The sequence below is a fragment of the Hemitrygon akajei genome, chromosome 3 (genome assembly GCF_048418815.1).
Source record: "Hemitrygon akajei chromosome 3, sHemAka1.3, whole genome shotgun sequence".
NCBI classification, from domain to species: Eukaryota; Metazoa; Chordata; class Chondrichthyes; order Myliobatiformes; family Dasyatidae; genus Hemitrygon; species Hemitrygon akajei.
This window is the reverse complement of record NC_133126.1, coordinates 145,960,477-145,982,141: the sequence shown is the minus strand read 5'-3', so window position 1 is coordinate 145,982,141 and position 21,665 is coordinate 145,960,477. Positions and strand designations below refer to the sequence as shown.

At 39.8% G+C, this 21,665-nt stretch overlaps 1 protein-coding gene across 6 annotated transcripts in view; it reads left to right on the top strand.

Annotated features, from left to right (window-relative positions):
- Positions 1–2,389: 2,389 nt before the first annotated feature.
- The window catches only part of sptssb (serine palmitoyltransferase, small subunit B), a 33,753-nt gene continuing 14,477 nt past the window's right edge, over positions 2,390–21,665 (top strand). The window contains exons 1-2 of one of the 6 annotated variants that reach the window (XM_073038602.1): positions 2,390–2,533; positions 6,286–6,394. The gene's annotated coding sequence lies outside the window, so the exon portion shown is untranslated. Of the gene's footprint in view, positions 2,534–2,712; positions 2,826–6,285; positions 6,395–21,665 lie in introns of those variants that run through there. The other 5 variants (XM_073038630.1, XM_073038611.1, XM_073038614.1 and 2 more) reach the window with 5 other exon arrangements.

Genomic DNA, 21,665 nt, shown 5'->3' with positions numbered 1-21,665 from the left:
GAAGGGGAGGGGGAGATCCAAAATAATAGAAGAAGACAGGAGGGGGAGGGATGAAGCTAGGAACTGGAAAGTTGATTGACAAAAGGGATGCAGGGCTGGAGAAGGGAAAGGATCATGGGATGGGAAGGGGAGGGGAGCACCAGAGGGAGATGGAGAGCAGGCAAGGAGTGATTGTGAGAGGGACAGAGAAAGAATAAAAGAGAGAAAAGAAAAAAAAGGGAAAATAAATAAATAGATCAGGAAAAATCAGGGATGGGGTAAGAAGGGGAGTGGGGCATTAATGGAAGTTAGAGAAGTCAATGTTCATGCCATCAGGTTGGAGGCTACCCAGCCGGTATATAAGGTGTTGTTCCTCCAACCTGAGTGTGGCTTCATCTTGACAGTAGAGGAGGCCGCGGATAGACATATCAGAATGTGAATGGGACGTGGAATTAAAATGTGTGGCCACTGGGAGATCCTGCTTTCTCTGGAGGACAGAGTGTAGGTGTTCAGTGAAACTGTCTCCCAGTCTGCGTCGGGTCTCACCAATATATGGAAGACCACACCAGGAGCACCGTATGCAGTATACCACACCAGCCGACTCACAGGTGAAGTGTCACCTCACCTGGAAGGACTGTCTGGGGCCCTGAATGGTGGTGAGGAAGGAAGTGTAAGGGCACATGCAGCACTTGGAGCTGGAGAAGGGAAAGGGTCATGGGATGGGAGGCCAACGGAGAAAGAAAGAGGAAGGGGAGCACCAGAGGAAGATGGAGAACAGGCAGATTGATGAGCAGAGAGAGAAAGAAAAAAAAAGGGAGGGGAAAAAAACTAAATATATCAGGGATTGGTTTAGAAGGGGAGGAGGGGCATTAATGGAAGTTAGAGAAGTCAATGTTCATGCCATCAGGTTGGAGGCTACCCAGTCAGTATATAAGGTGTTGTTCCTCCGACCTGAGTGTGGCTTCATCTTGACAGTAGAGGAGGTCATGGATAGACATATCAGAATAGGAATGGGACGTAGAATTAAAATGTGTGGCCACTGGGAGATCCTGCTTTTTCTGGAAGACGGAGCATAGGTGTTCAGCGAAACGGTCTCCCAGTCTGCGTTGTGTCTCACCAATATATAAAAGGCCACACCGGGAGCACCAGACACAGTATACCACACCAGCCGACTCACAGGTGAAGTGCCGCCTCACCTGGAAAGGCTGACCGGGGCCCTGAATGGTGGTGAGGGAGCCCACCACCCAGGCCATGCTCTCTTCAAGCTGCTGCCATCAGGAAAGAGGTACAGGAGCCTCAGGACCTACAGCAACAGGTTCAGGAACAGTTACTACCCCTCAACTATCAGGCTCCTGTACCAAATGGGATAACTTCATTCAATTTCATTCCCTCTATCACTGAACTGTTTCTACAACCTATGGATTCTGTTTCAAGGACTTCATCTCATGTTTTCAATATTTATTGCTTATTTATTATTATTGTTATTAGTAGTAGTATTCTTTTCTTCTTTTGTATTGGGACATTTTGTTGTCTTTTGCACATTGATTGTTTGTCTGGTATTTCATTGGTTCTATTATGGTTCTTCGATTTACTGAGTATGCCAGCAAGAAAACAAATCTCAAGATTGTATATGATGACAGTATATGTACTGTGATAATAAATTTACTTTGAAATTTAACTAGCATATATGCTAACTACAAGAAGAACTATTCTCTCCACATTCACTCTGTCCTGACTATTCAGGATTTTAATGGTTCCAATCAAGTGTTCTCAGTCTTGCGGTAAGTAACTGTATAAATATTTGTCTGACCCACAGCTACTTGCTGCTTGGAGAAAAGGACAATGAACTAAGAGCACCCAGTTTAATGAAAAGCTTGCTTTGAAGCTACTCAGTGTAACACACCAGTTAATCTGTAAACAAATTCATTTCACCCTTCTCAATCACACTTCAGTCCAGCACTATGGCTGATTCATGCTTTATTCCCAAAGTTTGTATTGTGGGTGCATGTGATAATAAAATACAGCAAGGCTATGTAAAAGGTGTCTTGGGCTTTTTACATTTCTGTTACTTTCTGCCTAGACATAATGCTGAAGCAGCACCAGGGCACTTCAAATTGCATTATTGTGCATGTTTCTTTGTGTACAAACTAACCTAGGTCGTTGGCAGAGTGACTGGTTACTGAGTGTAAGCAGCTCTCTGAGCTACACAGCTGCCTTGATGCTGCAGTTCTCTCACAGCATAGTTAATCCCTAGCATGTCAACTAATCTTGATTTGTAGAAAACCAATTCAGTACAATCCTGGGGAATCTGGGTGGTGCCTGTTTCTCCAAGGAGGCGTTATGAGTTTTCGTATTACAACTGGTTATCAGCAATTCTTGTGAATGTATTAATCAATTGCTCACAGTTGTAAACGGGGACAGGTGTGGCAAAACCATCCACACAACAGTTACAGTATCAGTTTCCCATTTAGATAAACTGGTTAAATTGCTTGTGTTTCCAGCACTAAGAAACAGCAACCTGTTTTGTTAAGTATCCACAGTTTTGGAAAGGAAGGTGAGATTTATTTATTGTACTTTGAATCTGTGTAAAATTTGTTGAAGCTGGTTTGCTAGTTAATGAAAAATGTTTCCAGTGCAAGTATGTGGCAGGACCTGTCTTTCAAGTTTCCAGTAGGAAAGCAGAAACTTCGAGTAGGTGTTAGTTTAACTTCTTTTGATTTCTCTTTTAATGTACTGAAACTTAAATCAAAGCATGCAGAAGAATCAGTCTTATTTCTCTCACTCTGAATGCTGATCACTCAATGTGGATTGTATACACAGCAACCTGAAGGTGTGTACTGATGTTGGTAAGCAAGTAGATCATTTGTTTGAGTGCTGAGACATAAAGGCTGAATAGTGAAGTTCATTTATGAAACCACAGTGGAATGTACCTCAAAAGGGAGCAGGCTGATCAGAAACTGAAGGATCAGAGGCTGAAATAACCTTGGTTTGGGTTACAAACACTGTGACTGAAGTTTGATTTTAAGTAAAACACTTTAAATAATATTTGTAAGCCTTAATTGGGAATGAATGATAGAAGGTAAGTAGCTGTACGAAAGTGAAATGAAGTTACGCTGCCGACAACTCAGCATTGCTGGCCCATTTCTAGTGGTTCTTGAGAAGGTTGTAGTGTGCTGAATCCTTGAACTGATGCTAGTGGCTGGTCCAGGCACCCACTGCCCTTTACCTTGAATCAGAATCAGGTTTAATATCACCTTCATAGGTTGTTAAATAGCAGCTGTACATTGCAATACTTAATAATAAAAACTGTGACTTACAGTAATTAGTTAAATATTAAATGAAATAAGCAATGTGATTGCACTGGTGATGTTATGAAAGACAGGGAGGAATTACACAGGCAAGTTGGCAGGAAAGCAGGTATTGTCCAGCAATATTTTGGAGGAGATAATGTGATTGCATAGATGGCATTGTTGGGGAAAGAGGGGTTGCAGGGAAGGAGGAATCAACTGGCAGTGTTTCATTGAAGGAGGAATAACACTGGCAATGATATGGCGAGGGGATGCTTACACTGGAAATGTTGGAGGAAAGAAAGGATTACAAGGGAAATATGGGTAGGAAAGGATGATGTTGGCAATGGTATGGGGAGGGAATCATTAAACTGATAATGTGGGAGGGAAAGAGGGGTTACACTGGAAATGTGGGAAGGAAGGGATTACACTGGCAAAGTTATAGAGAGAGAGGGATGACACTGGCAATGTAGAAAAGAAGAAATAATTACACTGGCAATGTTGTGGGGAGAGGAAGGCTGAAACAGTAATGTTTTAGGACAGGTTTGTAGTGATCCAAGTGCTCCTGCAATGCCCCATGATGCACCATCAATAACTCTGAGACGTGGGTTAAGGTAGGTTTTTATTGGCTGGAAGAAAGCACAAGCAGCAAGTGACCACCACACAACATCCTGGAAACTGAGGAAGGGTCTGTGCCTCCAATCGCCTTCATACCAGGGTCTGTGGGAGGAGCCACAGGAGTAGTCAGCGGGGGGGCGTGTCCAGACAGGTATATGTAGTTCACCACATTCACCCCCCCCCCCCCCTTTGTTCGATGGGGAATATCATCAGTCCTTTCAATTCTACAAGAACATTTTGTTGATGTCAAAATGTTGTCGCTCAAAAGCATATCCCCAATTGAGCTTTCCAAATGATACTAAATGAACAGAAATGACTGTGATTGCCCTTCGTCTGTGGTAATATTGTTTCTTCAGCTGCTTAAAGTTAGAATAAGAATGTGAAAGTTGTAATTTCTAGACAAATTCAAAAATATTATTACTGTATTATGCACAGTGTATTTATAATTACAATTCAAAATCAGAAGTAGAATCAGGGTTAATATCACTGGCATATGTTGTGAAATGTGCTGTTTTATGGCAGCAGTACATTGCAACACATAATTAAAACTATGAGTTACAATAGGAAGTATACATAAAAATAAATTAATTACAAAGTGCACCCATATGCTGGAAACTCTCTGTAGATGTGGCAGCGTCACTGGAAGGAAAAAACAGAGTTAACATTTCAGATTGACGACCTTTTTTGAAACTGGAAAATTGAGAAAACAACTTACCTTTAAATTGTAAGGGTTGGAAATGTCAAAGGGAATATCTTTGGCAGGAGATGAGAGTGTTCCTCTGGTGACCAACTATAGATGAAATCACCTTAATGTTAGGTTAAAGAGGGCAGAGGGAAGGGGAGAAAATGAACAAAGGCACATAAAAGCAATTAAATAAGAGAATTTGAGGAGAACACAAACAAAGGAATGTAAACTTTGCTCTGTCCAGCATGCAAGGCAGGATCTCCTGGAGGCTACCATTTCAATTCAACTTCCCATTCTCATTCTGACATGTCCATCCATGGCCTCCTCTGCTGTCATCATAAGGACAAACACCTTGTATTCTCTCTGGGTAACTTCCAACCTGAAGACATGCACATCGATTCCTCTAACATCCAGTAATTTTTTCCCTCTCCTTCTCTCTTTTTCCATTCTTCAATTTTGTTACCCTCTCACTCCATCTCTTCTGCCCACCTTCCCAGCTCCTCCCTCTCATTCTTCTCCTCCTTCTTGCATGGTGTACTGTCCTTCCCATTACATTCTTTCTTCTTTATCCTTTAACATCTCTCTTCACAGCTACCTACTTCATCCCGACTCCCCCACCCACCACCTTCTCCCTCACCTTGTCTAACCTATCACCTGCCATATTATACTCCTTCCCCTCCCCCACCTTCTTATTCTCACTTCCTCTTCCTTCCTCTCCAGTCCTGATGAAGGGTCTTGGCCCAAAACTTCAACTTCCTATTCCCCACCATAGATGCTGCCTGACTTGCTGTGTTCCACCAGCATTTTGTGTCTTTTGATCAAGACTTCCAGCATCTGCAGAATCTCTTGTCTTAAGGAATGTAAAATCTGCAAAGCCAGCAGGTCAGGATGTGACTGAGGAAGCTGGGACATTTCTTTTGAGATGATTGAGGGGAGATCTAATAGAAGTATATAAAATGGTGCGGTGTCTGGAGAATGTGGATAGGAAGAGGCTACTTTCTAGTTGCAGGGGGTCAAAGATTAAATGTCACAGGTATAAAGTGTAGCAGAATTAAGTGTGGTATGCAGAAAAATTATTTTATGCAGCATGTGAGTGGAATCTGGAATGCACTATCTGTGGATACGGTGGAGGTTAGTTTAATTATGATCTTTAAGGTGGTAACTGTGACAAGCTAGGGTGGCAGCTGGGAACTTAGACAGCTCCGCTTTAGGTGGTGTAGGCTGGCTTCAAGCTAGTCTGAACTGGCACTGTGATGATGCAATAGGGAAATCAACACCCTGTTTCGTGCTAACTGGAAGCTGAAATCAGGATAATAAATTGGCTTCAGTAATCTTTTGTGCACCCAGCATGATCGAACAGGCACATTTTTCATTACCCATTGCAGTCTTAACCACTGTTTTCTAGTGCTGGTCTAGATAGTCTCTGGAAAGTTAACTTGGTCTTCTGTAGAAAGTTATCCTGTTCTTCTGTAATAATTCAAACACTAGAATTCAGAGCTGGTTTAATGATACTCATCATAAACTTACTATGATTCCTTATCATTAGAATTAAAAGAAATCCTCCAGGAATCTTTGATTTCATAAAGGGCAGCTGTAAGATGATTATTCATTCATAATAATTTCTCAGATGCTGACCTTCTATATTACAGAGTATTTTAATGCTAATATCATTGCTCTAACGCTTTTCTGTTGGTTTTATTTTTGCTTCCATTGCAGTTGTGAGGAAAGCTGCTTCCAGACGGTGACACTGTTTTGTGACTGGCAGCATTGCCATTAAGCTGCTGTAACTTTTAAGATAAAACTGTAGATTTCCTTCTCCAATCAGGTGGGTCAAAGTTCACATGAAGACAAACATCGCAAATATCTTGCTGAGGCACTCAGTAAATACATTATTGTAATTTAATACTGCACGGAATTCCGTTCGATGTTTTAGACATTAACCTGAAAGTCTAATTGTGAGAAGCGCCCCTTTGTTAACCAGATCACTGATTCATCGGTGGAATGATTTAATTTTCTCCTGTAGCTATTTTACATTTAAATTACAGAATACAGGTGTTAGCAAAGTCAAATCTGAAACCAACATTCACGACTGCATATACAAAATTAATTTTAGAATCTCTGGAGGAAAATGCTGAGAATGTGGGAAAATAAAATGGAATTAGTGTCTGATCGGTGTAAATGAGTACTTGATGGCTGGAACAATCTCAGTGGGCCAAAGGGCTTGGTATTGTGCTGGATAGTTCTGTGACTCTCTATGGCAGTGATACTTAACTTTACAGGTTCAATCATTTTAAAAATGCTTTAAAGAGTAGGTAATTTGCTTTGTGTAATAATCACTTCTATTTCAAAGGATGAACCAGCAGGCAGACTCATATCTCAAAACTGTCTATCTTTTGCTTATCTTTCCATCGTTCAGCAAAACAAGTTTTTATGACACTAGAGTACAGGAAATTAAAAAGGTTCTGTCATGAATGCTTCCAGTTTAGATAGCTATTTTGAAACAACATTTTTGTTTTGTTGTGCTGCTAATGAGTTGCAATGTGAGTATTTGCACATGATATGATTTAGCCTTAGGCCAGATTGTTCAGAATGCCAACAAGTATTCAGGTATGACAGAATCTGGAATGAACTGCTTCAGTTTTGTGAATACCATACTTAATCAGTCCCAAGTCAAGTTTAAGATTCATTTTGTTTGAATAGTCTACTAATCTATTTAAGTTTCTACTATCAGAGTCATCTGCCACTTGTATAAAAATCACTTACCAGTGGACCTTGCCAACCAGCCTTTCACACAGGTGGTCACACCTTCCTTCTCTTACACTTCTCAGGGTGGGACAGCACATCCTTGGTTCACTCTTAACGCTCCAGATATAATTAGAGAATTACTTACAATGCATTTGCTTCCTGTTGTTACACCATTATCGTCTGAGTACCCTTCAAAGGACAATCATTGCTACCTTTCATTTCTCATCTGAATTCATTGCTTCATTTCTGAACACACTGACAAATGTTACCAGCACTTCTTTTGCCCTCTACATAGACTTTCTTACCATTCTGGTTGTCCAGCATCCAATACAGTAAAGCACAAATGTGCTCAACTAATTATTCTGAAGTGATAAGCCATCATCTTGGGGCTTGTTACAAACTGTTACTTAGCCATCAATTCTCTGCCTTCCTTTGGTAACAGAGACTGAACTAATTTGTTCACATTTTTGATCTCATGTTCTGCCAAGATATTTGTTTGATCAGATCTGCACACGTTCTTCATTTCCACTCTCAGAGAATCACCTGGCTCCATCCCACCTCTGCTTATCTACTACCAAGTTCTCAGTGCCTTGGCCTGATCAGCCCATCTGACATATTCTATTGCACTCACAGCTACATTCCCACCAACTGGATACCATTGACTTGAAGGTCAGATTCTGAATCAGGTTTAATATCATTGAGTATGTTGTGAAATATCTTGTTTTGTGGAAACTGTATATTGCAACACATATCAACACATAATTGAAAAACTATAAATTACATTAAATATATATATATATATATTTGTATGTTCAAATATATATGTTTGGACTATTTGGTCTTGTTCATTGACCATTCAGAGATCTGGCAGAGTGGAAGAAACTGTCCCTAAAATGCTATGTGTGCCCTCAGGCTCCTGTACCTCCTCCTTGATGGTAGCCATGAGAAGTGGACATGTTCTGAGTGATACCGGTCCTTAATGACAGATGCCACCTTTTTGAGGCATCACCTTTGGAAGACATCCTAGATGCTGGGAAGGCTGGTGCCCATGATGGAGCTAGCTTAGTCTGCAACTTTTTGCAGTTTTCTAATCCTGTGAAGAGGCCCCTCCATACCTGACAGTGGTGCAACCAGTTAGAATGCTCTCCACTGTACATCTGTAGAAATTTATGGGAGTCCTTGATGACATACCAAATCTTCTTAAAATCCCAACAAAATATAGTCACTGTCATGCCTTATTTGTAATTGCATCAATATGTTGAGCCCAGGATAGATCTTCAAACATGTTTACATCCAGAAACTTGAAACTGTCCACCCTTCCCCCTGTTGGTCACTCAATGAGGACTGATGTGTGTTCCCTTGACTTTCCCTTCCTAAAGTCCACAATCAAATCCTCGGTCTTACTGATATTGAGTGTGAGTTAGTTGCTGTGATACCTTTCAACAAGTTGATCCATCTCACTCCCGTACGGCTCCTCGTTCCCATCTGAAATTCTGCCAACAATAGTGTGTCATCAGCAATTTTATAGATTGCATTGAGCTGTGCCTAGCCACGCGTTCATGGGTGTAGAGAGAGTAGGGCAGTGGGCTAAGCATGCATTCTTGAGGTGTGCCATTGTTGATTGCCAGTAAGGAGGAAATGCTTTCTCAAATCTACTCTCACTGTGGTCTCCCAATGAGAACGTCAAGGGTCCAGTTGTAGAGGGAGGTATAGAGGCCCAGGTTTTGGAGCTTATTGATTAGTACTGAGGGTATGATGGTGTTAAACTCTGAGGTGTAATCAATAAACAGTGACCTGTTGAAGGTACTGCTATTGTCCAGGTGATCCAAGGCCAGTGAGACTGCATCCATTGTAGGCTTATTGTAGCATTAGGCAAATTGCACTGGGTCCTTGTTTAGGCAGGAGTTGATTCTGGCCATGACCAACCTCTCAAAGCATTTCATCATAATAGATACGAGTGCAATTGGGTGACAGTCATTGAGGCAACTCACCTGCTCTTCCTGGTCACTGGTATGATAGTCACCATTTTGAAGCAGTTGAGAATCTCCGACTGCAACATTGCGAGATTGAAGATGCCCTTGAACACTCCAGCCAGTTGGTTGACACAGGTTTCTAGTGTCCTACCAGGTTTCACCATCAAAGCCTGATGCCTTGTAAGGGTTCACACTTATGCAGTTATTCTGCTGTTAGCCTCCAAGACAGAGATCATAGGGTCACCAGATGGTGCAGGAATTCACACAGGTGTAGTTTTATTCTCCCTTTCAAAGTGTACATAAAAGCCATTTATGGTTAGGTTTCATCATGTAAGAAATAATGGCCTACAAACCCTGGCAGAGCTGACATGCATGAAAACTCTACTAGTCACATCTCTACTTTCTCTGTGTCATTCATGCTTGATCTGCATTGATTCTGGCTTAAGCAATACCTTGATTTTAAAATTTATATTGATCACATTCCTTCCATATTTCTCTAATCTCTGCCAGTACTATACTCCTTCAAAATATTGGCACTCCTCCCATTTTGGCAGCTTCACAGTGGAAAAGAGCAAGTCAACATTTGTTGCATTGCCGAAAAAACCTACAATTGAATACAAGTTACACTGCACAATTAGTTTGATGAGTCGCGCTGTGAAAGCCCTGCTACAAATCATCATGATGAGAGCAGATAACAGCATGAAATTGGAGATCGCGCAAGAGCAGTACAGCTTCATTGAAGATAGTGGAACACAAAATGCAATCTTCATCCTTAGAATGATTTGTGAGTGCATTATTAAAGTCCAGAAAAACCTATACGTTTGTTTCATCAATTATACCAAAGCTTTTGATGAGGTGAGACATGAAGAGCTTATAGAAATCCTTCAGTGCTTGGACATTGATGGGAAAGGTATCAGAATCATCAGAAATTTGTATTGGGAACCAACAGCAGGAATGAGAGTTGAAAATGAGACAAGTGATTTTGTCTAGATTGTGAGGGAAGTCAGATAGGGTTGTGTTCTCTTGCCCAGCCTATTCAACCTTTATAGCAAGAAGATTCTAAAAGAAGTTAGCAGAACTCCAGGCATGATAATTGGTGGATACAATTTGAACGACTTACAATACGCAGATCACATAGTGTTGATAGCTACTTCTAAAGAGAAGCTTCAAAAAATACTGGATAAAGTCATTGAAAGAGGTGCAAAGTGAGGACTGACCATCAATTACAAAAAGACCGAGTGCACAGTTGTCACAAAGAAGAGAGGAATACAGAAACGTGAACTGAAATGGACAGCGAAACATGGAAGTTCAATTACTGAGGGAGCACAGTAACATCTGACCATAGGGCTGATGTTGAAATTAGAAGAAGGACTGGTATTTCTAAATGCATGTTTGAGATTTTGAGCATGATACTAAAGAACAACATAATTTCTATGGGTACAAAACTCAAGAGTGTTGCAGTTCTACATACACTCCACAATAACATGTGGAAGCTAATACTGGACTATATCAAAGCAAAATGAGGAAATACTCAAAGTTGCAGAAATGTGTGATGAAAATATCAGAGAAGGACAGAGTGGCAAACGAGGAAATGTTGTGAACAAACAGATTAAGATGGGAGTTGATATCATCAATCAGGAAACGGCATCTGGAACCTTTGGGACATGAACTGAGGAAAGAGAAAATCATCTTGCAGTGATGGGAATAACTGATGGAGGAAGAAGTTGCAGTCAATAATGCAAGACATTCATGAGTTATATCAAGGGATGACCAGGCGAAAGTCTTGAAGAGCTTATTAGAACTTCTTGGGTTAAAGACAGATGGAATCAGAATCAAGTTTATTATCACCGGCGTGTGTCATGAAATTTCTTAATTTAGCAGCAGCAGTTCAATGCTAATAAGTAAATTAATTACAGTATATGTATATTGAATAGATTAAAAATCGTGCAAAAACAGAAATAATATATAATAAAAAATAAGGTAGTGTTCACAGGTTCAATGGCCATTTAGGAATCAAATGGCAGAGGGGAAGAAGCTGTTCATGAATCGCTGAGTGTGCGCCCTCAAGCTTCTGTACCTCCTACTTGATGGTAACAGTGAGAAAAGGGCATGCTGTGGGTGACAGGGGTCCTCAATAATAGACCCTGCTCCTTGAAGATGTCCTGGGTACCCAAGATGGAGCAGACTAAATTTACAACCCTCTTCAGCTTCATGATCACCTATGTCATATGACACAGAACATAGTGGCAACATTGATGACCTTCAGTTTTAATTATTTTGCCTTTGGAGGTTGTGCTTTCAGTTGCCAAGACACTAGGCTTCACCATTTCTATGTCTCTAATTTGTTTCGCTCCCCTAAAATTCTTAACACCTGCCTTCATATGGGACTGTGCTTTTGTATTGCTAATCCTCCTAAGAGTGTCTCAGAGGATTTTTTTTTACATTAAAACTGCTGGTAAAAGCAAAAATATCATCACCCTGCTCCTTATGTCTGTGGAACACGAGACATGTTTTTCTGGATCCTTATTTGATCAGCTGCTCTTTGATTGGGAGCTGAATGACAGCATAAAGGAAAGATAAAGACACCAGTTGTGGGAGTCTAGGACTGGAGGGCAAAGCCTCAGAATAGAAGGATGTCCTTTATAAAAGAGATGAGGAGGAAGTTCATTAGCCAGATGGTGGTGAATTCATTGCTACAGACAGCGGCTAAGGCCAAGTCACTGGATACAGTTAAAGTGGAGGCTGATTAGCAGTGGCATCAAAGGAGTAGACAGGAAAATGAGATTGAGAAAGCTGATAAATTGGCCATGATGGAATGGCAGAGCAGACTTGATAGGCTGAATGGCCTAATTCTGCTCCTATGTCATATGGTCTTATGGGCTGGACAGGGAGAAAGTGAGTGTGGAGCTAAAGAGGGGCAGGGTAGGAGGAGGTGAAGGCAAGGGGTTGGGGGCAGGCAATAACTATTTGTATCAGTTGATTAAGTTCAGTGTTTATATCATTAAATAAATGATGGATGAATGAATGAATGAAGACTCTTTGCTTCCTGCTCTCTGAAACATCATATTCCAATGTAGTGGACCACAAGGGCCTGCACTGTGCTGTACTGATCTATGTTCCATGTTCTGAGTAGATGACAAAGTATAACTATACAGTAATTTCCAGGATCTTTAGGAGCACTAATGGAGCAAGAGATGTAAAAAAAGCATATAGCATGCATCATTAGGGGCACAGAGAAGTCATATTGCAGCTCTAAAAGTCTTTGGTTAGGTGATATTTGGAATACTACGTGCAGTTCTGGTCACTGTCTTACAGGAAGGATGTGAAGGCTATTGAAGAGAGTACAGGGGATGTTCACCTGGATGTTGTCTGGATTGGAGAGTATTTGGCCACAAGAAGTTAGAAAAGTTTGGATTGTTTCTCTGGACTATCAGAAGGTGAGGAGCAACCTGACAGAAGTATGTAAGATTATAAGAAGTATAGAAACAGTAGAGAATCAGATAATTTTTCTCAGGATGGGAGAATCCAATGTCAGAAGGCATAGAGAGAAAAACTTTAAAGAAGATTTATGAGGTAAACTTTTTACAGATGGATAAGTGCCTGGAATGAAAAATTAAGGGAGGTGGTAGAAGTAGATGTGATAAGATTTAAGAAGCATTTAAGCAGGATATAGACCATGTGATGCAGATGGGATTAATCTAATTTGACATCATGGTGGGTCGAAGGGCCTATTCCTGTGTTGTACTTTTCTATGTATTGATGAACTATTTTGAGTGAGGCAATTTGTGTTCATTTCTAAAGTTTGAGTAAGATCTCCATTTACAATATGCAGAAGCATCAAAACCAACTTGTCCTTTACCATACTGCAGAAAATTTGCATATCAGCTAAGGATCTTCTTCCACAACATCCTTGATGTTGTATGAAAGATAATCAGACCAGCTCACTAGGTAGAGAGGCCTGACATAAAGTAGAGACCACTGAAGATATGTGTAAGGAAGTAGCATACTATCATTAGACAGTCCATAAAGCAGTAGCCAAAGTAGTCATGATGGCCTTGTATGCAAATTGAGGAAGGAAGAGAATTGCAAATATGAGAAAATCTGCAGATGCTGGAAATTCAAGCAACACACATAAAATGCTGGCAGGACATTTGAAGGGTCTCGGCCCAAAATGTTGACTGTTAACTCTTTTCCATGGATGCTGCCTGACCTACTGAGTTCCTTCAGCATTTTATGTGTGTTGCAAGGAAAAGAATTGAATGGGTACATGTGCTGGACATGAATCTATTAAGAAGTCATCGTCACATGTATCATCAGTGGTATTTTAGCTTGATTTTTTTCCATAATTCTAGAAATAGAATATAATAGGGAACAAACATTAGCACTGAGTTGGGCACTGCCTTCAAAAGCTTAGTCTTCAAGTTCCTTTTTGCCTCAAAGAGACTAGATTATCTTCCTCTGTCCATTTCCCTGCACGGCTGTCTGAGCTGCTGAGTTCCTCCAGCAGTTCATTTTTTGTTACTCCCATGCCATCTCATCTCCATCTCAGCTTACGATGTTAATACATGGTTAGTTCCTATTAGTTGAAGACTGATATGGGATATAAGTCCACATTTTCACCTCATAAATATCTTACCAACATCCCTTTACCATGATTTTCCATGAAAATCCTTTGGAAGTTATTATTAAATTCTTTTATTTCATAGTATAAGAATATGACAATAATCTCCTCTTAAAAATAATCAGCAAAGAAGACAAAAAGAGGTTCTGCAGATGCTGAAAATCTTGAGCAACATGAACAAATCCGGGAGGAATCCAACAGATAAGGCAGCATCTATAAAGAGAAAAGTTCTAATGAAGGGTGTCAGCCCGAAACATTGAATGTTGATTTCCGTCCATGGATTCTGCCTGACCTGCTGAGATCCCACAGAAGTTTATGTGTGTGTTGTTTAGCAAAGCAATCTAATGAAAGAACAACATCAGATGGAATGTGACTAAACTGGATCTGGTTGCTGCCCTGTACATTAAGTGCTATATTACTGCTAGAATGTACTTAACCGACTCTAAGACTAACAACCACACCTCTTGGGAGTGGCTGGCAAATCATGGAGGCTGGTAGGAGGTGGGAATTTGCCTGACACTTTGAAATTATAAGAGAATGCATAACTTTCTTGGTGATCTCCTTTGGATCTTAAATTGATCTGTATCCTGAATTTTTAATGGATGCCACTGTTCTGCCCATATCACAAGATAAATGCTAGGACCTTTCCATACATTGGTTCCTTATTGATAAGGAACCAATGATATTAATAAGAGCTTCTTGAGTTTCACTGTTAACAACCTACTTAGTTTATAAAAATAGAAAATGGTGGAAGTACAGATCGTAACATCTGTGGAAAAGAGAAACCATTAACCTTTCAGATCTGAGACTCTACTTCAGAAATACTTAATTTATGACAGCTAATGAGAACTCATTTATTGGTGCTGCAATTCCTGTTCAACCATTTTTTCTGTCCTTCAGTGGGTGTAGTACTTTAAACACTGAAGGACAGTAAAAAGCTTCCTAAGGACTGGTATATTATATAAAGTAACACTGGAATGTTGGAGTAACATTTTAACCTTCATAATGAGTGAGCTGGGCCAAGAAGGAAGATAGGCAATTAAGATATGGGATTAATTGGTACATAACAGTTTGAGAAATGAGTATCTAAAATAGGACATAAATCATCTTAGAGTAATTTTTGTTTAATTTTGATTAGTTATTCAAGTGCATTCTCCAGCATAAAAATTGTTCATGTAAAATTTAAACTGGCAAATTGATAAATTGGTTTATTGTTGTCACATGTATTAAAGTTAGTGAGAAACTGGTTTTGCATACTGTCTATACAGATCATCTCATTAAAACAGGGCATTGAGGTAGGACAAGGAAGACAATAACAGTATACAGAATAGTGTTATAGTTATAGGCAAGGTACAGTGCAGGTTGACAATAAGGTACAAGGTAGACTGTGAGATCAAGAGGCCATCTTATCATACTAGAGGACCATTCAATGATCATATAGCAGTGGGTAAGAGGCTCTCCTTGAGACTGTTAGAGCATGCGATCAGGCTTTTGTATCTTATGCCTCACAAGAGAAGGGAGAAGAGGAAATGTCTGGGATGGGTGAGGTCATTCATTACGTTTGCTGCTTTAACTAGGCATGGAAAGGAGGCTATGATGTGCTGACCTGTGCCCACAATTCTCTGCAGTTTCTTATGGTCAAGGGCAGAGCAGCTGCCATACTAAGCTGTTATGTATCCAAATAGGATGTTTTCTATAGTGCGTGGATAAAAATTGGTGAGGGTCAAAGGGAACATGGCTAATTTCTTTTGCCTTCTGAGGAAGTAGAGGCAGAGGTGAGTTTTCTTGGTTGGACTAGGGCAAATGTTAGAAATCATTCAATTAGGTTTTCTGTCTCCTTACTATACTCCAGTTGATTGTTATTTGAGATTTAGTCCGTTACAATCCCATAATTCTAGGTAGGTACGTAATTCTAGATGTCCCATATTCATTGAAATCCCATTCATCTTGAGATAGATGGTGCAACCTAGAAGTCCACTGTGGTGTCCATTTATATTTAGGAAGAATTAAGGTGCGCTATGGAAACATTAGGTAATGACTCTGACTACTCATCTTTTTTCTAGTCCTAATGAAGGATCTCAGCCTGAAGCGTCAACTGTTTACTCTTTCCCATAGATGCCGGCTGACCTGCTAAGTTCCTCCAGCATTTTGTGTGTATGTTGCTTGGGTTTCCAGCATCTGCAGATCTTCTCCTGCTTGTATCCTTGCTTGGATTGTCTTCAAGATGAAGTGAAAGTGCTTGTTAACGAAAATAGCCACGTTTCTGTTTATACTCAAATTGGAAACTGGCAGTGTTTGCTTTGTCCAGTGTTTTGCTGAGCATGATCTGGGAAAACAAGTCAAATATTCTTCAAGATCACAAACACAAGATACTCTACCGATGTTGGTAATATTGAGCAACACACAAAATGCAAGAGAAACTCAACAATTCAGGCAGCATCTATTCACGTTGCCAAAAAGTTTCTTGCAGCTAGAGAGCACCAAGCTATGTGCAACTAGATGACAATGTGCTACAAGCACACAAAACCATGAAGTGCAATATGTCACTAAAGATTCATTTTCTGCATTCCCATTTAGACTTCTTCCCTGAAAATCTTTTGTGCTGTCAGTGATGAGCATTGTGAAAGGTTTCAGCAGGACATTGTGGTCATGGAAAAACAGTATCAGGGCAACTGGAATCCATCAGTGATGGCTGATTATTGTTGGACGTTTAAGCGAGAATCCTCAGACACCCAGTAAAAAGGAAAATCATCAACAAAACATTTTTAGTTTAATTGAACTTTTGCAAAGCGTCATCACCATTATGCAAGTAACGCATAATATTCAATAAAAGTTCATTTATTTTTCCAAATTCCTACGTAATACAAGTAGTCTGAAATTATATTTGAGTTCAGCTCCAAGTGGTCTATCATCATCAAAAAATATTCTGAGGAAGCAACACTTTTGAAAACATTTTCTGTCCAGTAAATTATGTAACTTATCTAAGCTAATGGAGCTGACATATTGATTCTGTTAGAGGAACCTAAACCGTTGACTGTTCCTCTTTCATTTCTGACCTTCTACGTTTTTCCCAACATTATCTGTTTTATTCCAGATTTATGACCACCTGGAATTGTTTTTTATTCTGTTTTTCTTCCATTTTCTATTGGTCACAGAAAGGCAGGTAATTCATATACATAACCTGCTGATTTATGTTGACAGAGTAAGACCTAGTAGACATCTTATTTAAACCTTTTTAATGAAGTAATATAACTACTTGGTCTTTAGATAAGTGTAAGAGTTCATAAACATCTTGTTGAACAGGTCATTGCATTCCCTCAGCATGCAAAGAACGCCTTTCAGAAGCCAAAATGAAGATGCTAATAACTGCCCCATTAAATAGTTTCACCATTGCAGGAGTGGTATTTTAATGATATCTATACCATATATGGTTGTTTTATCCATAATTGGAGCCACCAGTATTGCCTTCTTGTGGTAGCCCCAGTACTAAGCTTCCCATTACTTCGTCCATTTTCATCATATTGGAAGCACCTGCAGAGAAAAGTTCCATGTTCTGTGTTCTTAAATATTGTGCTGTTGCTTGATAACCTTTGCTGTTTACTAGGCTTGTTCATCGTCAACTTCTTCCAGCATTCAGTGGGTGCACTCCCACTTGAGCCAGAAGGTTCTGGTTTTAAGGCTCTGGAAACTCCAGACACAGACTACAGTGCCGGGTCAAGGGAATGATCCACTTTCTCTTCCAAACAAGTATTAAACCAAGGCACTACTCACCTGCTCAACAACCACAGTGCTGTTTCAAAGAAGAGCAAGGAAGTTTTTCTTTGAGTCCTGGATAATATTAACTGTCAGTCAATATAAACATAAAACAGATTACTGGTCCTTACATCTCTGTTTGTGGCAGTTGGCTGTGCAAATAAAAGTTTGCAATATTTCTTCCATTATAGTTCAGAAGGAAATTTAGATAAAGCAATTTAAGGAAGCCCAAAATTATGATAGGTGTAACATAAATATAAACTTACCATTTTTGTAGTCTACTTCCTTTGACTAGGTTTATTTGAGAACTATCAGTTATTCATAATGTGACATAAGCTCACAAAAGAAAGCCTGGATCCACCAGTCAGCAATAAAACATTTTGGGAAATCTTGTGTGCTGTATAAATGCAAGTACTTATTTGTGGAACCAGGGACTGACTGCAGACTAACTTCTTCAAGAGCATCCTTGGTGATAAAGCCCTTTCTCCTTTTAACCATTTTCCACTATGCCATTGATCCTTTTCCTGGTTCTGATCCTGCATTTCTGGATGGCTATAAGTTTCACCAGATTTGGATATGGCCCAAGTGCAGAGAGTGAGAGACACTGAAGCGGGTTGATAGTTCACAGACTTTAATGCGAATAGAGTTAGAGGGAAAAGAAAACAATAAATGCTAGGCCAAACAGGGCCGTTAACTAAAACTCTCAAATAGAAAACAAAGCCTACACTGCGGCTGAAAGGAATAACTAAACATAAAATGAATATCGCTAGCCTTCAGAGTCAGTTGGCTCGAGAGTCCAATTTCTCAGGCAAGGCTGAATGCAAGCAGGCAGCGAAGGGTTCAAGTCTCGACAAGCAGTACAACGGAAAGAATGGAGTTAAATACTATCACAATGAAATGATAATTAGCTGGCACGTGCATATTCACGAGCACAATTGCCACATCTGTTGCGCTGCCAAATCCATGGTTGTGACAATAAGTTTGCATTTGTGAAGGAAAATTGTTTGTAAAGCTTTACAGAGGCTGCATTGGGATTCTTGCCATTATATTGCCAAAGTTGGCAGCATGTTCTCACTCCTGAGAAAAGTGTCTAGGCTATGGTTGCCATCAAGGATGCACACATGTGGTTCTATGTCTATAATTAGAACAGAACCCACATGTATAACACAGGATGCCAATCAACCCATCAGATCCATGCTGGCTCCCAGCAAAACAATCTGATCCATCCCATTTTCTTCTCTGTATTTTCCTAATGCATTTACAATTTATTCTCTCTAATGTGCCCACCCATTCTCCTTTGATTCTTACACCTATTGCAAATGATAATTTACAGGAGCCATTTAACTCACCAGCATACCTTTGGAACACTCACGCGATTACAAGGAGAACATGCAAACACCACATGGAGAGTCCCCCAGGTCTGGATGGAACTGCTGCTTCACTATGATAAGCCATTCCAACCACTTCAATCAACATATCTGAGATTGCAAATTCAGCTTAATTCAAATGAGATAGCATTTGAATTAAGTAAAATATCATTGTATTTCATTAAATCAATTACAGTTAAATTTATCTGAACAATTGTTAACACAAGACATTGGGCTGGAACTTAGAAATTAATAATAATGAGTACAATAGAGACTAGATCAAGAATTTAGACAAACTGTGACAGAACACCCAGAATAATTCTCTGTTTATCACTTTTAACAGAAAATATTGTGCAGAGCATGCAAATCCTACCTAAACTTAAATCTTTCTTCGATGGGTTGATTTTCAAATACTAGATTCTCTTGAAGGCTCATTACCTTTTAGATCATCTCTGCGGCTTAGACCAGCTCAAGCATAAATGACTCAGATCGCTTGGTTGGTTTTGCTAGGTTAGTTTAGCATCTTCCCAGATGGGCCTCTCTGACTCCTGTAGAGGATTTTTAGGAGTTTTTAAAAGCAATGTGGTTTATTGTTGATAAATTTGTCATATTGGACATTTTGCAGTTATTACCTTCTTGCACACATAAATTCTGGTATACAGTTTCTGACATCTGCTATTATACCTAAACCAAAGGAAAATTTCTATACTTCCACCTGTTCTGTAACAACAAACAGCTGAGCAATGCATTCCTGCTTTACCCTCTCAATCACCTTAAGTGTAAGGTTGTTCGTTAATGATCCAGTTAGAAGTGTGAGGAAGCAAACATTGGGAAAATTTGTCCTGGAGCTCATCTGCCTGAACTCAGGAAAAGCAAGTGCAAATCTTCAAAACTAAGCAAATTCACTGGAGCTAATACCGAGAAACAGAAACTCAGGGAGAGTCTGAAGGATATGGACAACATAAAACCATAAAATCAGTATACAAAGAAGTTAGGAGGGATTTCTGTAGGCAGCAACCAGTAAAAATGTAAAAATTACCAACAAGTGACAAGGTTAAAGCATTTGACATAAACATTTTCAAATTAAAGGCTTGGTGCTTACATGATATAGGGTCATTCAGTGAGGAAAACTACAATTAAAGGGGCAGGAGGCTTATCTGATGTATAAACACTGCGATGATTAAATAGCTTACTTGATGTGATGATCTTACCAACTTTGTGAGTCTGTACTTAACATCCTCCTTTACTCACTTAAAGCCCTAATTTGTCGTCCTTGAATTTTATCATAGTATAGCTTAGTCATAAAGTCATGGGGCTATACAGCAGGGACAAGGGTTCTTCTTCCCAACTTGTCCACACTGACCACATTGCCTAGCTGAACTTGTCCCATTTTCCCGCATTTGGCCCATATCCCTCTTAACCTTTCTTAACAATGTCCCTGTCCATAGGCCTTTAAAATGTCATAGTTGTACATAGTTTACCATTTCCTTTGACAGCTTATTTCATATCCTTGCCACCCTCTGTATGAAAATGATGCCTGTCATTCCCCTTTCACATCTTCCTCGCATCACTTTAAACCCAAGCCCTCTAGCTTTGGACTTCCCTACCCTGCAACTAAAGACTTGCTATTCACCTTATATACACCCCTCCTGATTTCATAGATCTCTATAAGATCATTACTCAGCTCCTACACGCCAGGGAAAAATGTCTTAGCTAACCCAACCTCTCCATATAACCCAAACCCTTCAATCCCAGTAAATTTTTGGAAACCTCTTTCGTATTCTCTCTAGTTTAATAATATCTTTCCCATAGCAGGTCAGCCACAACTGTATTCAAATGTGGGCTTACTAACATCTTGTACAGCTGTAACATGACATCTCAACTCCTGTATTCAAATGTGCCGAATGCCTTCTTCACCACCCTGTCAACCTGTGTTATCATTTCAAGGATCTATTTACCCATACCCCTAAGTCTCTTTGTTCTACAATACTGTATTTCCCAGGGCCTTGCTCTGCTTTGCCTTACCAAAGTGCGATACCTTCCATTTCTCTCAATTAAAAGCCACTGGCCCAATTGATTAAGATCCCATTGCACTCTTGAATAACACATTTCACCATCAACTATACCATCAACTTTAAAAGTATCTATAAAATTAAATGTGATCCGCAAACCACAATCTTGGAGTAGTATCAGGAGCCTGCTGGTAGTCATGCAGATGATATGGTGTGCCAATTGGAACTTCAGTGCTAAAAATGTGAGCTAACACAAATATTTATTTGAAGTTGTAAGAGACTGCAGATACCAGAATTAGAAGCAACAAACATTGCACTAGAGGAACTTAGCAGGTCATGCAGCATCAGTGGGAGGAAAGGAGTTGTCCATGTTTTGGGTTGAGATCCTGCATCAATCCCTGACATTTATTTACCTATCTTACCAATGGTTTAGGAGAATTTTGTGAAGACAGTACAGTATGCTATGAAATTCCACCACAGGGTTTCCAATTTGCCAAAGCTTTCAGGAGGCCCAAAAGCACTGTTGCTAGGAAAAAATAGCTTCATTCAAACAGAACAGCTCCTGTATGTGGCCAGTCCAATCAAATGGGAGCAGAATTGATCAACATTGCTGACAATTTAATTC